Below are 20,611 nucleotides of genomic sequence, written 5' to 3' on the forward strand. Positions count from 1 at the left end.
CCCAACCAATCTCTTCAATCACTAATATTTATGTGATGGGTTCAGTTGCAACAATTATTTTATGTGCTGTAGAGTATGTTATAACTAGGGATTCACCCTGGCAATTATATGAAAGATAAAATGCTTCCTGAAGACCTCAGGGCAGACCAGGAAGTATATTATTGGACACAAGGTGGTTTTAACTGAATGCCACAGCACTAAATTTAGAGTAAGAAATGTGGAGCGTCTTATGCTTAAAAATTAAAGCTAGTTTTGTGTCCTTTCTGAAGTTTCCTTATTACTGGAAAGGTAGCAAAGCTCCTCTGCACATTTCCTTTCCTGCATCCAGACATTGGGCCTAGAGACACTTTCCTTCTCATCATTTTGAATTTCTGTCAGCGGCAGAAATTAGTGCCCAAAGTGGGCAGAAGAGTCTACTTGGCATTTGTAAACACCTACAAAGGAAACTAGACACATGTTACTTGCCTGGAAGGAATTGGCGTCTGATGTGAGGGGCTGAAGCAGTGTTAACAACAACAACAACAAAAAAACCCACACAAAAAAACCAGAATTTTCTAAAGAGCCCAAGGTAACTATTGAAACTATAAGATGACAAACTCAACAAAACAAACCAAAGCAAAACCAAAGTTGTTTCAACCCACAACTGAACACAACTTCTTCTGTTTCCTAAGAAAGACTAAAAAGTCCTTTGTTTGGCAAAATGACAGACCCACTTTGGTTCAGAGAGTAGGGCCTCAGGGCATGGTATGAAAGTAGACAGTAAAACAAAGAGGTAGCTAAACTGTTCTGCAAAAGAAGTGAGCAGTAATTTCAGGCTGAAGCTCACTGTTGAAGAGAGAGGGGGAAAGTTTGGGGTGCAGGAAGAGAAAGGGAGGTGAACAACAATTGGAGAAATTCTTTTTTTTTTTTTAAAGATTTTATTTATTTATTTGAGAGAGAAAGAATGAGAGACAGAGAGCGTGAGAGGGAAGAGGATCAGAGGGAGAAGCGGACTCCCCGCTGAGCAGGGAGCCTGATGCGGGACTCGATCCTGGGACTCCAGGATCATGACCTGAGCTGAAGGCAGTTGCTTAACCAACTGAGCCACACAGGCACCCCGACAGTTGGAGAAATTCTGTGTGCTGGTGAGTCTGGGAAGTGATCTTTGAGTGCAGGCATGTGTCATATTCAGGTTAGAAAATGTTGCTGTGTTGTAAGCCTATTGCCTGTCCCCAAGTCTGTTTGGAGAAGTGGGGAGTCCCAACTGTAGTAAGCTGTTTCATAAAAGCTCATAGTGATAGTCAGTAAACTGAAATAATTTGGTCAAAGCAGGAATGCAGAGCCAGAGGGAACTAAAAGTGTTTTACCGACACTCACCTGAACTTCAGGAATCTCTGGGGAGACTGGGAAGAATCCTCACTGAGAGATGGGGGGTCATCCTGGGATATTTTATCCCTGGGACAGGGGGAACCCCAGCCTAAAGGTCATGTAGCACTTTCCCAGGGAATGAGTAAGTTCTTCTAGTACTTCAATGGTAGTCTGGTTTTACTCCCCCCACCCTCGACCTGCTATTATTATTACTTTTTTTTTTTCTGAAAAACATTTATTTCTCTTCCAGGAGAGATTTTTTTTTTTCAATGTCTGAATCTTCCTCTTCAGTTGTCATTGGGTTTGATTTTCAGTCTGCTTCATCTCATAGCCTTTTTTAGTGATGAGCACTATAGGCAATGAAGATGTTTGGAACCATGTGTTTGAGAATACTGGTCTTTTGTAAAACCAGTTGCCCTCACATAGAACCTATTGAACTTATAGGAGCTTTGTGGTCACCTCTTTTTAGGAAAGCAATTACCCATGAGCTACGTGAATCAATCAATTACTTAACTCTTCACTGAGCAATCCTGGCACCAGGCTACAAGCTGGACAGATGGCCAGAGAGAGACCTCCATCAGTAGGGGGTTTGCATCTTCATGAGGAGGTGCAAGTGAACGACTCTTTATCTAAGGAGACCTGTCAAAACAGTATGGAGTGATTCTGGTCTTGTCTGTCCAATGTATCATTTGATGCAAAGAGGGAAGATTCGACTTCAATTTGATTAGAGGAATTTGGGCTTTGCCTTCTATGTCCATAAGACAGGATTACCTGTAAGGAAAAGTTCACAGAACTTAGGAAATTAGGACTCTCACTGTGGCTGCTAAAGGAAAGGCTGTAACCTTAATACTAAGCTGGTATCCAGAAAAAAAAAAATATACATATAACCAATTTAAAGACTTCACAGTTTTACATGTTATGATGTTATAGTACCCTTTTATACTCTTCTTATGGGGATCTTGGTTTACAACTCTTGACAAAGAATGCTCATTCAGTAGAGCCCCTCAGGGCTAAATATAAGATAATGTTGCTGACAGAACAAGATTTCCCAAATTTCTGTGTCTTGTGAGACCATGATGACAGAGTGTTTAAAGCCTACTTTATATATTCCCTCCAAATCCCAAACTCCTTTGACTTGCCAACCCACATTGCTATCTGATTGCTATGATTCCCTGATATATGAAATCATGGTGGAATTTCCTTGGAATTATATGTCTTAAGCCATGATAGCATTCAATGACTTCCAGATGCGTTATCAATGATGGTCCACTGCGTAAGGAATTACCACAGATTATCTCCCCTTTGATTTGTCACAGTTTTGTATGGAGTTTATTACCAGTAGAAATATTAACCTCTCCTTCTACAGCAGCCTATTACTGAGATCTTTAGACAATATTACCCAAAAAGAGTTTGTTATGTTTTTTTTTTTTTTTTTTTACTAACATAGGAATGGTCAGTGGCGTCTGCCAAGCTCCCAGAAAAAGGAAGAGCCATGGTCCTGCTGATGTGCCTTCTGTCCTAGGCATAGGACAGAGTTAGAAGAATTGTAGTATCTCCAGGGTCAACGAATACCCAGTATTCCAGAGACTGCTCATTCTTCACCTGAGCACAATGGAAAAGGTAAGAGAAGTGGTCATGTACTGTCAACAATGCAGCGAGCAGGGCAGAGAGGAATTCTGCCTGCCATCTCTATGTTGGCCTTCTTGCTGCTGCCATGCGTATGATCTCGGATTCTGCACCACAGACCTATACAAAACTAATTGTTCATGTGATTTCCTTTCTGTGCTACTGCAGATGTCCCTTTCTGTAACAATTTAATTAACACTTTAAAATAATGATGCATTAATTAATGCCAAATTACAATGAAAATCCTAGAGAATTACACTTTATATCAACATTAATGCAAAATGAGTTCCTCCTGGATAATTTTTCTTACAATGAATACAAAAAGAGATAATACTAATTAGGCCATCAATTTAAATTTACCATAATTTCAATCCGTGTCATTTATCTGTTCCCCAGCACAAAACAATACCCGTCTACCATACGTTTGTATGGCAATAGGGAGGTCTGCATAGCAACCAGACCTGGGTTATTTTTAGGGGATTGTGAAATAGGCTTGAATTTTGAATTTGTCTATCAGTTGTTGAAAACGGTGTGTTTGTGTGTGTGTGCACATAGTGCATGTGTGTGTGAATGTGAGAGAGAGAGAGGGAGGAGTCCAACACTTAAATAAAATAAAATGCTCTGACTTAAGTAAAGTTACGTGCTCAGTCTTATAATATGCATGGCATAAGTCATCAGGCTTGGTCTATCCAGTTGCATATAATTCAGTTTATTTTCCACTCTCAGGGTCATGACCCAGGAGTTAGAAGAATTGTAGTATCTCCAGGGTCATTTGTTCATGAGCAAACCTAAATCACATCTTCCCATATTTGAAAGTGACATGATATGCACCTGTTACATTTCATTTTCATTGCTTCTAATAAGGAGATGCTCCTTTCAGTATCAGGAGGAGAGAGGGCTCAGAAGGTTAATTTTACAATGCTTACTAAAGAAAGAAACGTGACAGTGTTTCCTCAATTGCAACTACTTTCTTAAGTGACGCTTCGCATGTGCCTTTCATGTTGAGACACCCTTGGTATCTAGATCATACAAGATCTGTCAAACATTTTGTTTCTCAGCCTGACTAAATATTTTCATAAAATCCTACGTATTTTATTCTTACAGAAGTCTTTTGATGGTAAGAGAGTATGTTGGGGCAGATTCCTTCAGGGCTTCATCTTAAATTTACTCTATTTTTGGCAAGGAATTTCTACCCAATCCATTTTGACATGGGATTCTCACCTCTCGTATTTAGGAATCCTGACATGTACTTTGCTAAAGTGCCATGAAAAACATATTTAATAAAATGGCCAATTATGGTGTAGCAGTGGATATGGAAATTTACTAACAAAAGAAATCATCTTCCAACATTAAGAATCTCTAATTTCAGAAGGGAAAACATCAGAATGTGATCAAAGTTCTTGTACCTCTGGGGTATTTTCCTGGATATGTTCCTTACTCCTCTTAGCAATTTGTGTTCTTACTATGCCCCTCTTAAAGATCCTTTCCCCCCTGTATTGAATGACAAGAAAAAATTGGCTCTTTATAATTTAGTTTTCCCATGTTCTAAATCAGCAATGGAAATTTCTGCTTGCCCAGGTGTTCTCAAAGAAAATAGGCAATGGGCCTAAATGAAGTCTGGCAGAAAGAAATTAATTTTTAAAAATCAATAAGCTCTGCCTTTGTTTTTATTCTGCTTTAGGGGAATACATATCAGTGACATTTACCTTGGACTATGTCTCCGTGCCCAAATAACCAGAGCATGTCAGAGCAGACTGGGGCATGGGTGATCCATTCCACTTCATAAGCCTGGTTGACTGCCAGGTAGTAGATGATGAAGACAGTTGAAAACTTGACCTCTCAGGGCTACTTGGCATCATATAGTCATTCTTCAACCATGCGTATCTACCAGAGGCATAAAATTATATAATTCAACATGGGTTCCCAGGCTGCACCTGTTGAGTTTTTCATAAAGATGGAAGAATCAGTAAGCTTTTCATCATATATGTCATTAATTATATGCTTGAAATTTCTTAAGTCTAGAAATTAAGCAACATGTATTCATACCTCAGCCCAGTACCTCAAGTCATGTTTGTGCTTGCCTCTTTCGGCACTATCCTCCTGCTCTCTCCCTACACCATTCCATTATCAGGAAGTACTAGTAAAAGCCTATGCAAGCTTAGGAGCTCCTGAGATGGAACTGCTTTACAAAGGTATAGGTTGGGGCGCCTGGGTGGCTCAGTTGGTTAAGCGACTGCCTTCGGCTCAGGTCATGATCCTGGAGTCCCTGGATCGAGTCCCGCATCGGGCTCCCTGCTCGGCGGGGAGCCTGCTTCTGCCTCTGACCATCCCCCCTCTCATGTGCTCTCTCTCTCTCATTCTTTCTGTCTCAAATAAATAAAATCTTTAAAAAAAAACAAACCAAACCAAACCAAAACAAAACAAAAAACAAAGGTATAGGTTGTGCCATGTTGAAGGCTGATAAATGTTTTTATGGCTGTTCTTTGATTTTTTATTTCTTTTAAAGATTTTATTTATTTTGAGAGGGAAAGAAAGAGAACATGAGAGGAGGCAGAGGGAGAGAGAGAATCTCAAGCAGACTCCCCACTGAGTTTGGACCCCAAGGCTGGGCTCAATCCCAGGACCCTGAGGTCATGACCCCAGCTGAAGTCAGAAGCTTAACTGACTGAGCCACCCAGACACCCCTGTGGCTGTTCTTATAACTGTTTGACTGTTCTTTTAACTATTTGGGTTATTTCTCACAGTTGACATAATTTAATCCTTCTAGTTTCAGGTTTATTTTGAAATAACTGAATGGTGAAGGTGATGCCTCTCAAATACTGGATTACATTAGGTTAGAAAGAATGACTTCAGAAAGAAAAAAATGAGCCTCTTTACTGAATAATCTTTCTAATTTTCTCCATGCACCAAAACAGAGAATCAGCAGGAACCATAAGATCCTAGTGATTAAGTCTCAACCTAACCTGATGGGTAGGAACCTGTTTACCTTTATGCTATGGTACCTTGATCCTCGACTCTGGAATTAGGTAGGGATTCAAATCCCAGCTCTCCATTGGACTGGCTACTTACCCTCCCTGAGCTGCAATTTTCTCATCTATAAAGTGGAGATGGTAATACAAATAGTTTTGAAGACTGAAAGAACGTGCTTAAAGTGTTTTGCACAGCTCGTTCAGGTTCTGCTGGTCATTTGAAGACTCGTTCATTAGTCCTGCAAATATTGACTGATTACCTAACATGGTGCCAGTCACAAGCCTCTGGCAATAAAAAGATAATTAAAGTAGAACGTCTATCCAAAAGAACTTTACAGTTTAGAGGTACATACAGGCACAAAAATAAATAATTAAAATATACTGTGCTGTAATAGAGGTATGAACAAAATACTATATATATATATATATATATATATATATATATATATATATATATATATATATGAGGGACTGACCCTGGGGACTTGGAGGAGGGGTCCACAGAAGAGGTGATATTTGAGTTGGAGCCCAGAAAAGAACAAAGGCAACCCCATACTAAGAAACAGAGGCAGATATAGGGAAGAGGTGGGTTCCTCATGTGACAAGCTATCCCATGTGGTTGGATATGATATACACAGGTTTGTGTTTGTGCGGAAAAAAAAGGTTGTTCAAATAAGATTGGATGTGAATTACCAAAACTGTATGTTTTTCTATTTATAACTCTGGGCAGTTTGGCAAACATATCAAAGCCTTAAATTTTTAGGTATGCTATACCACAGCATTCGTCCCTATTTCTAGGGATTTATCTGAAGGGAATTGGTATGAATATGAATAAATATTTTGATATGAGCCTTTGGTTTGTACCAAAATGGCAAACCAGAAGGTCTTTAGATCTCCCTGCCTCAACTCAATCCTAGAGACATGAATAAATGGGAAACAGACTTTAGGAATACACAATGCCACAAAACTGGGAGGAAATCAATGAAACCACGGTAGGCAGTTGTGTGTGTGGTACTGGCTGGACACGGGGAAGGGTGAGTGACTCTAACTGGAGACACAGCATGTAACTGAATGTGGCACTAAACACATATATGCACAAACAGAAGGTTTAATTTTTGTTCTTAATCTTTTCTCCCACTGTCTTGCTCAGATTTCTCCACAGCAACATTGCATGGAAGAAAACAGTAATGTTTTAAAGTATTAAAAGAAAAGATTTAATTACAACGATTAAATGATATAAATGACCAAGAAACAGGCTACCGTATTGTTCAACTTCTTAGCAGGACGCAGACCAAACTGGAAAACATATATCTTCTGAAAGTAAATTTTTAGAATATATGGTTGACTAATTTGAAATAAGTGTAATTAAAAATGCTTATGTAATTCAGAAGTAGAACCAGGAATGAGTTAAAAGACCAGATTGAGAAACTCCTCTGGAAGGCCACAGAAAAGAATGAAGAGGTAGCACATAGAAAAGCCAAAAGTTACACAGTCTAGAAGTAGAAGTTACATTGTCTGGATACAAGAAATCTTAGAAGAGAAAAAGAAAATTAGGATGAAATATTTAAAGAAATAATGGAGAAAAACATCTCAGGATTTTTGAAAAATGAAAGACCTTAGAATGGGAGGGGATTATAGAGAAACAACCAAGAGGAATTAGGAAAACCCCATAGAGGGAATATCAAAAACAAAAAGGAAATTCTGCTACCTTTCAGACAGGAACAGCAGTTCACCTAAAAGGAAAGAAGAATGAAATCAGTATCAGATTTCTCCACAGCAACATTGCATGGAAGAAAACAGTAAAGTGATGTTTTAAAGTATTAAAAGAAAAGATTTAATTACAATGATGTTTACTGTGGCATTGCTTGTAATAATGAAATATTAAAAGTGACCTGAATGTCCATACAATGGCACACCATGCAGCCAGTTAAAAATTATGTTGCAGAAAAATGTTTAAGAACATAAAAAGGTATTTGCAATTAAAAAATGGCTCCGTGAATAAAATAGATCATACACATGTACACAGTGATTCCATTTTTGTTTAAGTGGAAAGACTGAAAGAATATATGCAGAAATTTTAGTTTTTAGTTTTTTTTTTTAATTCTGGCATAGTTAACATACAGTGTTATATTAGTTTCAGGTGTATAATATAATGATTCAACAATTCCATACATCACTTGGTGCTCATCATGACAAATGCACTCCTTAATCCCCATCACCTATTGAACCCATTCCCCCACCTCCCTCCCCTCTGGTAACCATTAGTTTGTTCTCTATAGTTAAGAGTCTGGGTTTTTTTGGTTTGTCTTTTTTTTCCCATGTTCATTTGTTTTGCTAAATTCCACATATGAGTGAAATCATATAGTATTCGTCTTTCTCTGACTGACTTATTTAGCATTATACTCTCTAGATCCATCCATGTTGTTGCAAATGGCAAGATTTCATTCTTTTTAATGGCTGAGTAATATTCCTGTGTGTGTGTGTGTGTGTGTCTGTCTGTCTGTCTGTGTGTGTTTGTCTGTGTGTGTTTCCCATAACTTCTTTATCCATTCATCTATCAAGGGACACTTGGGCTGCTTCCATAATTGGACTATTGTAAATAATGCTGCAGTAAACATGGGGGTGCATGTCTTTTCGAATTAGTGTTCTCATATTCTTTGGGTAAATACCCACTATGCAATTGTTGGATCATATGATAATTCTATTTTTAATTTTTTTGAGGACCTTCATACTGTTTTTCACCATGACTGCACCAGTTTGCAGTGCCTACCTACAGGGCACGAAGAGAACCCTTTTTTCTCTGTGTCCTCACCAACATTTGTCGTTTCTTGTGTTTTTGACTTTATCCATTCTGACAAGTGTGAGGTGGTATCTCATTGTGGTTTTGATTTTCATTTCATTTCCCTGATGATTAGTGATGATGAGCATTTTTCTATCTGTCTATTGGCCATCCCTATGTCTTGTTTGGAGAAATGTCTGTTCGTGTCCTCTGCACATTTTTAACTGGATTATTTGAGGGGTTATTTTGGTGTTGATTTGTATATGTTCTCTATTATATTGGATATTAAATTAACCCTTGATTGGATATGTCACTTGCAAATATCTCCTCCCATTCAGTACGTTGTCTTTTTAGTTTTGTTGATTGTTTCCTTTGCTGTGCAGAGCTTTTTGTTTTAATGTCGCAAAAGTTTATTTTTGCTTTTATTTCCATTGCCTCAGGAGATATATCTAGAAAAATGTTGCTATGGCCAATGTCAGAGAAATTACTGCCTGTGCCCTCTTCTAGGATTTTTATGGCTTTATGGCTAAAGGTTTCATATTTAGGGCCTTAGTCAGTTTTGAGTTTATTTTTGTGTATGGTGTAAGAAAGTGGTCCAGTTTCAGTCTTTTGCATGTTGCTGTCCAGTTTTCCCAACACCATTTGTTAAAGAGACTGTCTTTTTTCCATTGCGTTTTCTTGCCTCCTTTGTTGTAGATTAACTAACCATATAATTTGTGGATTTATTTCTGGGCACTCCATTCTGTTGCATTGATCTGCAGGTCTATTTTTGAGCCAGTATCATACTGTTTTGATTACTGCAGCTTTGTAGTGTATTTAGAAATCTGAGATTGTGATACCTCCAGTTTTATTCTTTTCTAAGATTGCCTTGGCTATTTGGGGTCTTTTGTGGTTCCATACAAATTTTAGGATTATTTATTCTAGTTCTGTGAAAAATACTGTTGGTATTTTGATAGAGATTGCATTCAGTGTGTAGATTGCTTTGGATAGTATGGACATTTTAACAATATTTGTTCTTCCAATCCATGAGCATGGAATATCTTTCCATTTGTATTATGTTCAATTTCTTTCATCAGTGTTTTATAGTTTTCAGAATACACATCCTTGGTTAAGTTTATTTCTAGGTGTTTAATTATTTTTGGTGTGATTGTAAATGGGATTATTTTCATAATTTCTCTTTCTGCTATTTTTTATTTATTTATTTTAAGATTTTATTTGTTTGTCAGAGAGAGGTGGGGGGTGAGCACAAGAAGGGGGAGGCAGAGGGGGAAGCAGGCTCCCCTCTGAGTAAGAAGCCCAACATGGGACTTGAACCCAGGACCCTGGGATCGTGACCTGAGTTGAAGGCAGATGCCCAACTGACTGAGCCACCCAGGTGTTCTTGTTATTTTATTTTTAGTGTATAGAAATGCAATGGATTTCTGTATATTGATTTTGTATCATGCAACCTTACTTAATTCATTTATCAGTTCTAGTAGTCTTTTGGTGGAGTTGTTAGGGTTTTCTATATATAATGTCATGTCATCTGCAAATAGTGAGAGTTTTGCTTCTTCCTCACCAATTTGGATGCCTTTTATTTTTTTTTCTTGTCTGATTGTTGTGGCTAGGACGTCCAGTACTATATTGAATAAAAATGGTGAGAGTGGACCTCCTTGTCTTGCTCCTGACCTTAGGGGAAAAGCTCTCGGTTTTTTTCCTCATTGAGTATGATATTAGCTATGGGTTTTTCATATATGGCCTTTATTATGTTGAGGTATGTTCCCTCTAAACTTGCTTTGTTGAGGGTTTTTATTATGAATGGATATTGTACTTTGTCAAATGTTTTTTCTTCATCTACTGAAATGATCATATGGTTTTTATCCTTTCTCTTCTTGAGGTGATGTATCATGATGATTGATTTGTGAATATCGAACCACCATTGCATCCTAGGAGTAAATCCCACTTGATTGTAGTGAATAATTTTTTAATGTGTTGTTGTATGTGGTTTGCTAATATTTTGTTGAAGATTTTTGCATCTATGTTCATCAGAGATATTGGCCTGTAGTTTTCGTTTTTGGTAGTGTCTTTATCTGTTGTTAAGATAATGCTGGCCTCAGAATGAATTTGGAAGCTTTCTTTCCTCTTTTATTTTTTGGAGTGATTTGAGAAGAATAGGTATTAATTCTTCTTTAAATGTTTGGTAGAATTTATCTGTGAAGCCATCTGGTCCTGTACTTGTATTTCTTGGGAGTTTTTTGATTACTCTTTCAATTTCATTGCTAGTAACCAGTCTGTTCAAATTTTCTATTTCTTTCTGTTTCAGTTTTGGTAGGTTATGTTTCTAGGAATTTATCCATTTCTTCTAGGTTGCTCAATTTGTTGGCATGTAATTTCATAATATTCTCTTATAATCCTTTGAATTTCTGTGTTGTTAGTTGTTATTTTTCCTTTTTCATTTCTCTTTTTGTTTGAGTCCTCTCTCTCTGTCCCTTTAGCCAGAGTCTGGCTAAAGGTTTATCAATTTTGTTGATCTTTTCAAAGAACCACCTTCTGGTTTCATTGATCTGTTCTATTGTGTTCTTAGTTTCTATTTTGTTTATTTCTGTTGTAATATTTATTAATTCCTTCCTTCTACTGGTTTTGGGTTTTGTTTTTTCTTCTTTTTCTAACTCTTTTAGTTGTAGGGCTAGGTTGTTTATTTGAGATTTTTCTTGCTTCTTGAGGGAGGCCTGTATTACTATAAACTTCCCTGTAGAACAGCTTTTGATTTCCTGGTTGACCCATTCATTGTTTAGTAGCATGTTATTTAACTTCTGTGTATTTGTGTTCTTTCCAGATTTTTTCTTGTGGTTGATTTCTTGTTTCAGAGCGTTGTGGTCAATAAAGGTGTGTGGTATGACTTCAGTTTTTTGAATTTGTTGAGACTTGTTTTGTGGCCTAACATGTGATCTCTTTTCTGGAGAATGTTCCATGTGAACTTGAAAAGAATGTGTATTCTGCTGTTTTAGGATGGAATGTTCTGAATATATCTGTTAGATTCAGCTGGTCCAATGTGTCATTCAAAGCCACTGTTTCCTTGTTGATTTTCTGTTTAGATGTAAGTGGGGTTTTAAAGTCCCCTACTATTATTGTATTACTATTGATTATTTCCTTTATGTTTATTATTAGCTGCTTTATGTATTTGGGTGCTCCTATGTTGGGTGCATGAATATTTACAAACATATCTTCTTGGATTGTATAGCAGGATTATATAGCATCCTTCTTTGTCTCTTATTACAGCCTTTGCTTTAAAGTCTATTTTGTCTGATCTAAGTATTTCTACCCTGGCTTTCCCTTCACTTCCATTTGCATGATACTGCTTTTTCATCCCTTCACTTTCAATCTGCGTGTGTCTTTAGATCTGAAATAAATCTCTTCTAAGCACCATATATACATGGGTCTCGCATTTTTATCCATTCTGTAACCCTGTGTCTTTTGATTGGAGCATTTATTCCATTTACATTCAAAGTATTTATTGATAGGGTATGTACTTATGGTCATTTTGTTACCTCTTTTATGGTGGTTTTTGTAGTTCTTCTTGGTTCCTTTCTTCTTTTGCTTTCTTCTCTCATAGTTTGCTGGCTTTTGTTAGTGATATACTTGGATCCCTTTCTTTTTATTTTTTTGCATATCTGTTACTGGTTTTGATTTGCGGTTAACATTAGGTTTATATATAACATCTTATGCATATAGCAGTCTATATTAAGTTGATGGTTACTTAAGTTTGAACCCATTCTTTATGTGTCCTCCCCCCCCATTTTAGGAATATGGTGTCATACTTTCCGTCCTTTTCTTTTGCGAGTCCCTTGACTGATTTTTATAGATACACTAATTTTTACTGCTTTTGTGTTTCCTACTTTCTTACTCTTGCTTATGGTCTTTCTTTTCCACTCAAGGAGTCCCCTTTAACATTTCTTATAGGGCTGGTTTAGTGGTGATGAATTCCTTTAACTTTTGTTTGTCTGAGAAACCCTTTATCTCTCTTTCTATTCTGAATGATAGCCTTGCCAGATAGAGTATTCTTTGTTGCAAGTCTTTTCTTTCAGCACTTTGACTATATCATACCACACTCCCTCTGGCCTGTAAATTTTCTGCTAAAAAAATCAGCTGATAGCCTTATGCGGTCTCTTGTATGTAACTGTTTTCTCTTGCTGTTTTTAAAATTCTCTTTTTATCACTATCTTTTGCCATTTTAATTACTCTATGTCTTGGTATTAACCTCCTTGGGTTGATTTTGTTGGGGGATCGCTATACCTCCTAGATCTGGGTATCTTTTTCCTCCCCCAGATTCATGAAGTTTTCAGCTGTTATTTTTTCAAATAAGTTTTTCTGCCCACTTTTCTGTCTCTTCTCCTTTTGGAATCTGTATAATGCAAATGTTATTATGCTTGATGTGTCATTGAGTTCCCTATTTTCATTTTTTATTATTATTATTTTTCTGGTGTTCAGCTTGATTGCTTTCCATTACTCTGTCCCTGGGGTGCTTGATGTGAGGGTCTGTTTTTTCATCTCTTCAGGACTACAACATCCCTCCCTCCCATGGAGAGTCACAAGGGTCCATTTAGTTCCTGACTGTGTCTCTGCCCTTCCTACCTTCTTCAATGTGGCCACTGCTCCTCATTTAGCTGTGAAGAATCTGTTCTGCTAGTCTTCAGTCATTTTCTGGGTTATTTACGCTGGCATAGGTATTATCTAGTTGTGTCTGTGGGAGAAGGTGAGCTTAGGATCTTCTTACTCTGCCATCTCCCCTGGAAGTCAGAAATTTTAGTTTTTATCTCAGACGGTTAGATAGGACAAGAGAATATTATTTCCTCCTTGCTTTTTTAATCATATACTTTTTTTTCCGATGTGCTTTTACTACTTTAAGAGGGAAAAAATGGTACTTAACTATTGATTTAACTTTGATAGAACTCTAAGACTAGATACTAATTGAAAGCAAATTTAGACAGACTTTAGACACTTAGAAGGTGCTGCAACAGTCCTGGTGAGATGTGACAAGGCTTGAGTTAAGTAAGACAGTGGAAGGGGATGGATTCAGCAGACTATTGGATTGACACTCAGGAAAAATGAACAGGAATTGGTTAGCAATTAGATAGGGGACATGTCAAGGATGACTCTGAAGTTTCTAGCTTCTCTGATATTTTACTTATCAGCTCCTAAATTTAGGTCTGAAAGAACTATTATATATGCCCTTCCAAAGAACTGTTGTGATACAAAAGGCAGATATTTATACTACGTTTCCAGCAGTTCCTCTGTGAAAGCACTTTTGAAGCTGATTTGTATGTACACGTATATTGTGAGCCACAGATACCTTATTTTCAAGAAAAACATGTTCCACAAACTCTTTCCCCACCTGTGTCATTAAGCAAAAGCAATTGCTTTATTCACCACTAACCTCTGTCTGAGTTCTTTTGAATGCAGGTTCAAAGGAACATTCCATGAATATATCTTTTTCCCCATGTGTGTTGAAACCTGCTGGCAAATATTTCATACCCCTATGGACAAATGGGCCAAGTACATGAATAGACAACTTATAATAGAAGCAAAACAAATGACAAGTGTCCATAAGAAAAAATGTCCAATTACCCAAGTAATGAAAATTAAACCTAGGTTCAAAATGGCAAAAATAATCTCCTAAAAAATCTCTTAAAAAGATAATGCACAGTGGTTGCAAGATGTTGGTGAGATAAACATTTCCTTACATGGTTAGTACACTATCTGGAAGAATTCATCACTACATGAGATAATTAGGGATATAGTTAAAGATTAATGAATTAATGTTTAAAATGAACAACAGTAAGATAATGGCTAAATAAATTGTGTATCTCCTAAAAGCACATTTTCCAAAAAAATGTTTAATGACATAGGATAATACTCATACTACATAAGTAACAAATTGTATATGCCATAGAATTTTTATTTTTAAAGAATTCATTTGTGCATTAAAAAAGGGAGGTGGAAAAAATAATCTGAAATATCAGCATTGATTATCTCCTAATGGTGGTATTATTGGTAATTTTTACTATCACTATTCTTCCTTTTTAAGTTTCTAAAATGAAGCATGAGGATTTTAAAATCAGAGGCAATTATTAAAAACAATCTATTTCTAATATAATTTCGGTGATGTTGAACATTCTTTTAAATTCACCTGCTATTTTTTCTTTGTATTAGTAGTATATACATAAATAGATAACAGGCGCAGATATCAAAAGCAATTCAGTAATTTAGGAAAATTACCACATGGCTATAGACATGTTTATTTAAGTACAGTGTTGTCTAGGAATTGCTCATCATTTAGTCAGCATTTACTGAAAAGCATAAATTCATAGCATATCAGAGATGGAAGGGACTGAGAAATAATATAGTCTAAACCCTCATTTTGCAAGCGGGCTTTGTGAAAATTTACTTTCATTGTGAGACACTGGGAAGCCATCGAAGGCTTTCAAATGTAATAGTGGGATAATTAGATAATTTGGTAATAATGTGGATAGTTGACTGGCAAGGTAATCATTGAGGGACAGGATATCCAGATAGAAGGCCACTTTAATAATGCAGTGAGGAAGTAATAAACCCTGAATTGGGAAAGTAGATGTGGGGCTGGAGAGCCAGATGAGTTTTGGAATCTATTTAGGAAGTAGAATTAACATGGTAGAGTCAGATTAATTATGTTGAAAAGGAGAGAAAAGAGTTAAATATAACTGAGTTTTCTAGGTTAGGTAACTAAAAAGGTGATGCCATAGCCAGAGATAAGCAATCAAATGCTTATCCACAATGTCATCACACACTGGGCTTTTAATAAATATCAACTCATTGACTGATTAGGCTACATTTATGTCTTCTTTAAAGGCACCTGAGTATGGATTAATAGGTCTTTACTTTTAGCTTCAAGTAGTTTTGAAAAATGTAAGAGGAGACCTATAAATCAGGCACAGGACACGTGCACTCAAATTTAAAGGTGCGTTAATAAAACTTATGCCAGTATGTTCTGTGCCACTTCCATCTAGACCATCATTTTCATGGCAACAACACCCAAAGCAACTCCTAGAGAAATAAGACTATTTTTAAGTTTTCTACTTTATATCAATTAGAAACTAATTTGAAATGTTTTAGTGTAAAGGTGAAAGATATTTCTGGTCTAGTCACCAGTTTTAATTAGTTGTTTTTAAACCAATATATTTTCTTCCTTTCTTTGGGATCCATATGTTCTTCTCCACTGAGGTGTGGATTTATACCCTCACAGAGACACAGTAAACAGGCATATTCATAGAGTGTGCTTTCTTGCAGGCATGTCCTGTTGACAGCACCATGCATGTTAGAATGATCTTAGGAAAAGAAAATTAAAAAGTCAGGTGTTTAAGAGTGCATTATTCTGTTTTACTGAAGTTGGTATAGATTCAACTAACTCAGCATTAGAGCAATCTCAAAAGTGTTAGACTCCAGCCATCCACCAAGTACTTCTACCATATCCTTACCAGGTGGTCAAGTCCTTGTTTGAATATCCCACAAAAGGGCTATTTGCTCTGTAAATATATGGTAAAAGCTTGTCTTTTAGCAAGTTGAAATTTGTCTCCTTGTACCTTAATATTGATTGATCCTAATGCAATGAAGCCAAGTCCCCATTTTGTGTACCAGTTCTTTAACTACTCAGATCCTTCTCAGTATTTTCTTCATTCCATTCACTTGCTCATAATGTGCTTTCATCTCTTCATTATCCTGATGGCTCTATTCTGAACATGCACTCGTTTTGTCCATATTCCCTATTTTTTTAAAGAAATTTACTTTTGGAATTCTGAAAATAAAAGCCTTACTAACAATTTCTAAATTTGATAAATGACTATTTAGAACACATTTTTAAGAAAAGCCTTCTTGTTGATCTCCCTGGCTCCAATGTGTTTCTGTTTAATTCAGTTTCCAATCAGCCACACGATTGACTAAATCGCATTTCCTACTGCGTGGGTTAAGGTCCTTAGATAAGCAACGGCAAATAGAATTACCAGTGCAGGAGAATTATTAAGGCTGTTTCCTGTGTGCCTGTAAAGATGAAGTGGAGGGTGCCTTCAAAACTGAGAAGCAGGCCTGACACTGGTAAAGGGAGAGGGGGAACACAAGGGGAGTGAATAGGAGAAGTCTTAGGCTGCCTGCTGCGAAAAAGCAAACAAAACAAGCAGAATACCTGCAGTGTAGTAAAAGTCATGCTAATCTCAGGTTTCTGTTTCCATAAAACAAAATGACAAAATATTCTGGAACAATATCTACAGTGTTCTAGGGCAAAAAACCCCCAACAACCTATTTGAACTAAGAATTAGTCAAAGATGTATGTATTATTCAGGATCCACTTAGGAAAACAAAAGTTCACTGTAGATACATCCAACAGAGAGAATTTTATATAAAGAACAGTTGATGAGTATTGGAAAGGCTGGAATAGCAAACAGGAGAAGGAAAGAGGGTTAGAGGAGCAAAGATACCAAAGGGGTGAGAATGAGAGATTGGAAGCTGGAGTTAACAAGCCTGTCCCTCCCGCTGCCTGTTGGAGATGCTGTTGCACTTGGCTGAAGGAGGGCTGCCAAAGGAGGGCTACCTGGACCAAGGCTGAAACCAAGGAAAAGAGGCTACCTGTGCCCAGTCTGCTTGAGTCTAGAATGAACCCATCCCTGCTGTTACTATAGCTACTGAGGTCAGTTGCCGATGGCAGCCAGTGTTGGAGCCAGAGGAAGAAGCTTGCCTTTCCTGCTGTCTTATCTCCTACTAGTATCTTCTATTAGTAGAACTCATCAGGAAGACATCTGGCTTTAGACTGAGAAATGTAGCTTGAGGACTTCTAGCCTTCTTTAATACACAGACAAGCACAGAAGGGTGGGGAGGGGGCTGTGGGCAAATAGGCAAATGATTGGCATGGTAGTATGCCAGCACACATTGAGTCAATAATGAACTCAAGAATATGGAAGTTAAAGTATAAGACAGAAGTGACAACTTAAACTGCATGAAAATTTCTACTTTTGTTGTATTATAAAGTTTCTTATAATTTTTTTTTAAATAATGGGATTGTTTTGAGCTTTAGCATACAAATTCCTATATATTTTAAAAAAGGAGCGGTTATCTTTTAAAGAATTTTGCCTGTGGTGTACAAAGGATGCACATCACACACACACAAATTTATTTATCCTTAATACCCTTATTGCCCTCATCAATAACTGCTTTGCTTTGTCTAAACTGTCCTTCCATATAAGCAGAAACATAAATCACTATTTCCATAGGAGGTCCTAGTCACTGGGGCTAGGTAAGAGGATGGAAGGGAGTTAATCATGGGCTGCAAAGCTTGTAGATCTTAGAAGATCTATCAAAGGAATAGCAGGTTCCTCTGTGGCCTGAGTAACATCCCCTTGGTCTTACCTCTGATCGCAGCCATGGTTGTGACAGACAGTTCCTTGAGCCTTCCACCCACCTCATGCTGACAGTGACTTGCTCAAATGACGACCTGGCATCTCCATGTCTTTCACTGTCTGCCTGGGCTTCTCTAATTTTATAGAAGCTCGTAGGAGCAACCAGCCTGTGAAACAGAGAGATGTCAAGGAGTTAATGCCCCCAAGGGCATCTCCTGATCAATGGGAAACAGGGCTGATACATAGATAATTCTGGTCTATCCTCTGTAATGCTACTGTGAGTTATTTTCTAATGTTCCTCTGAAAGTTCTGTTCAGAACTGAGCTCCATCTGTCCTTCATGGGCTGGGGTGGGGGGGGGGGGTAAGGAGGTGGGTGGGAGCAAACATGCACTCTTGTATTTTTTTTTTCCTCCTTTTTTTTTTCCTCCCTCATCTCTCATTCCTCCTCTCTGAGATTCCCTCATAAATAAACTACCTACACATAGCTCATTATTTCAGATTTGGCTTTCCAAGGAAACCCAAGATAAGTTACAGGGCAATTCATAATCGATATCCAGGTAAGCACCATTTTGAGGAATCTTGGCAAAAAAGAAATGTCTAATTAGACATTAAATATAAAACAAAAGGCACTGGTAGATTTGGAATAGGATAGAGAATATGGTACCTGACAGAACCTTTCCAGGTTGCCTGACATTTTTCATATCAGAAGGAAGACAGCTGCTAATGGGCTTCAGAAAACTGCTATTTTCTTCCTTGTGCTTCCTTACTACCCTTCTCCACCTATAAAAGTCCTGAGTATTCTGTAACTAAAAGCAATAACACACACACTCCATCTATCTATAAACATATGTAATATATATGTACACACTATATATATTTATATTTATATTTATGTGTATATATATGTATATATGTATATATATACATATATATAGTGTGTACATACATATATGTATGTGTATTCTTTATCCTAGGCTACTTTCACATTTAATATTTCTCCGAGTAGATTTCAATACACTATTTTGACTTCTTAGCCTCACTTCTTTTTCTCCATGATGGTTGTCCTCTGATTCATGTAATTCTATGACTCTGGTTGATTTTTAAATTACTAGTAAGTTTTTTTTGTAACTGCCTTTTCTTTCCTGAACTCTAAATTTGAGAAAATGTCTAAGTTATCAAAAGCACTCTTTTAAACAATTTTTATGAGCTATAATTTCTTAGACTTTGCAAACACTTGAGATTTGTTTCTGTTACTTTTGTGTATAAAAGGTGTCTTATTAGTGCAATCTTAGGATCATAAAACATTTTTAAAACTATATTGCTTTTTTTTAAAAAAACAATAGCATTTGTTGCAGAGAAGAAACTGAGACCAACTTGGTTTTAATTGCTTTGTTGAATATATACTTGGCTCCTTCCTGATCCATACACTACTACCATTATCTCTCAATCCTAGGCTGGATGTTTTTCAAAAAATTAATTAAAAATTAGATAATTCATTCCATAAATAGATATTGTATATATACTATCTATCGAACAGGATTTTGGGTGGTGGGAGATATAGCAGTGAATAAAACATTTAAAAATTCCAGCTTTCCTGGAGTGTACCTTCTAATAAAGTGAAAAAAAAAAAGCAGTGTAAGATATATAAATATATATAACATAATGTAATATAAATGCTGAGGATACACTTATTAAATATCTTACCAGGATATTTCTTTTTTTTTTTTAATTTTTTTATTCTTATATTATCCCCATACATTACATCATTAGTTTTAGATGTAGTGTTCCATGATTCATTGTTTGTGCATAACACCCAGTGCTCCATGCAGAATGTGCCCTCCTCAATACCCATCACCAGGCTAACCCATCCTCCCACACCCCTCCCCTCTAGAACCCTCAGTTTGTTTTTCAGAGTCCATGGTCTCTCATGGTTCGCCTACCCCAATTTCCCCCCCTTCATTCTTCCCCTCCTGCTACCTTCTTCTTCTTCTTCTTCTTTTTTTTTTTTCTTAACATATATTGCATTATTTGTTTCAGAGGTACAGATCTGAGATTCAACAGTCTTGCACAATTCACAGCGCTTACCAGAGCACATACCCTCCCCAGTATCTATCACCCAGTCACCCCATCCCTCCCACCCCACCCCCCACTCCAGCATTACCAGGATATTTCTAAGTGTAAGTCTCCTCTCCTTGATCTACCTTTAATGCCACTTTTCATTTTAACTCTAATGTCTTTTATAAACTCTAGAAACTCTAATCCATTATATTCTCTCTCTAATTCTAAATTTCTGTTCACTTTTTCTTCATGTTACAAATAGTTTTGAAGAATGTCCTTTGAGTTGTTTATTTTCTTCAGTATCAATTAGTGAATTCCAGATTCAAATGGTGATTTATTTTGTTAATATTCATTTTCATATCACCTTAAAGTCACCTTTTTAAATAAGAGAATTTCATTCATTAATCCATCCATCCATCCATCCATCCATCCA

Source organism: Mirounga angustirostris, unplaced genomic scaffold (genome assembly GCF_029215605.1).
Source record: "Mirounga angustirostris isolate CCGP_5_RB_7025 unplaced genomic scaffold, mMirAng1.0.hap1 SCAF_4, whole genome shotgun sequence".
Classification (NCBI taxonomy): Eukaryota; Metazoa; Chordata; class Mammalia; order Carnivora; family Phocidae; genus Mirounga; species Mirounga angustirostris.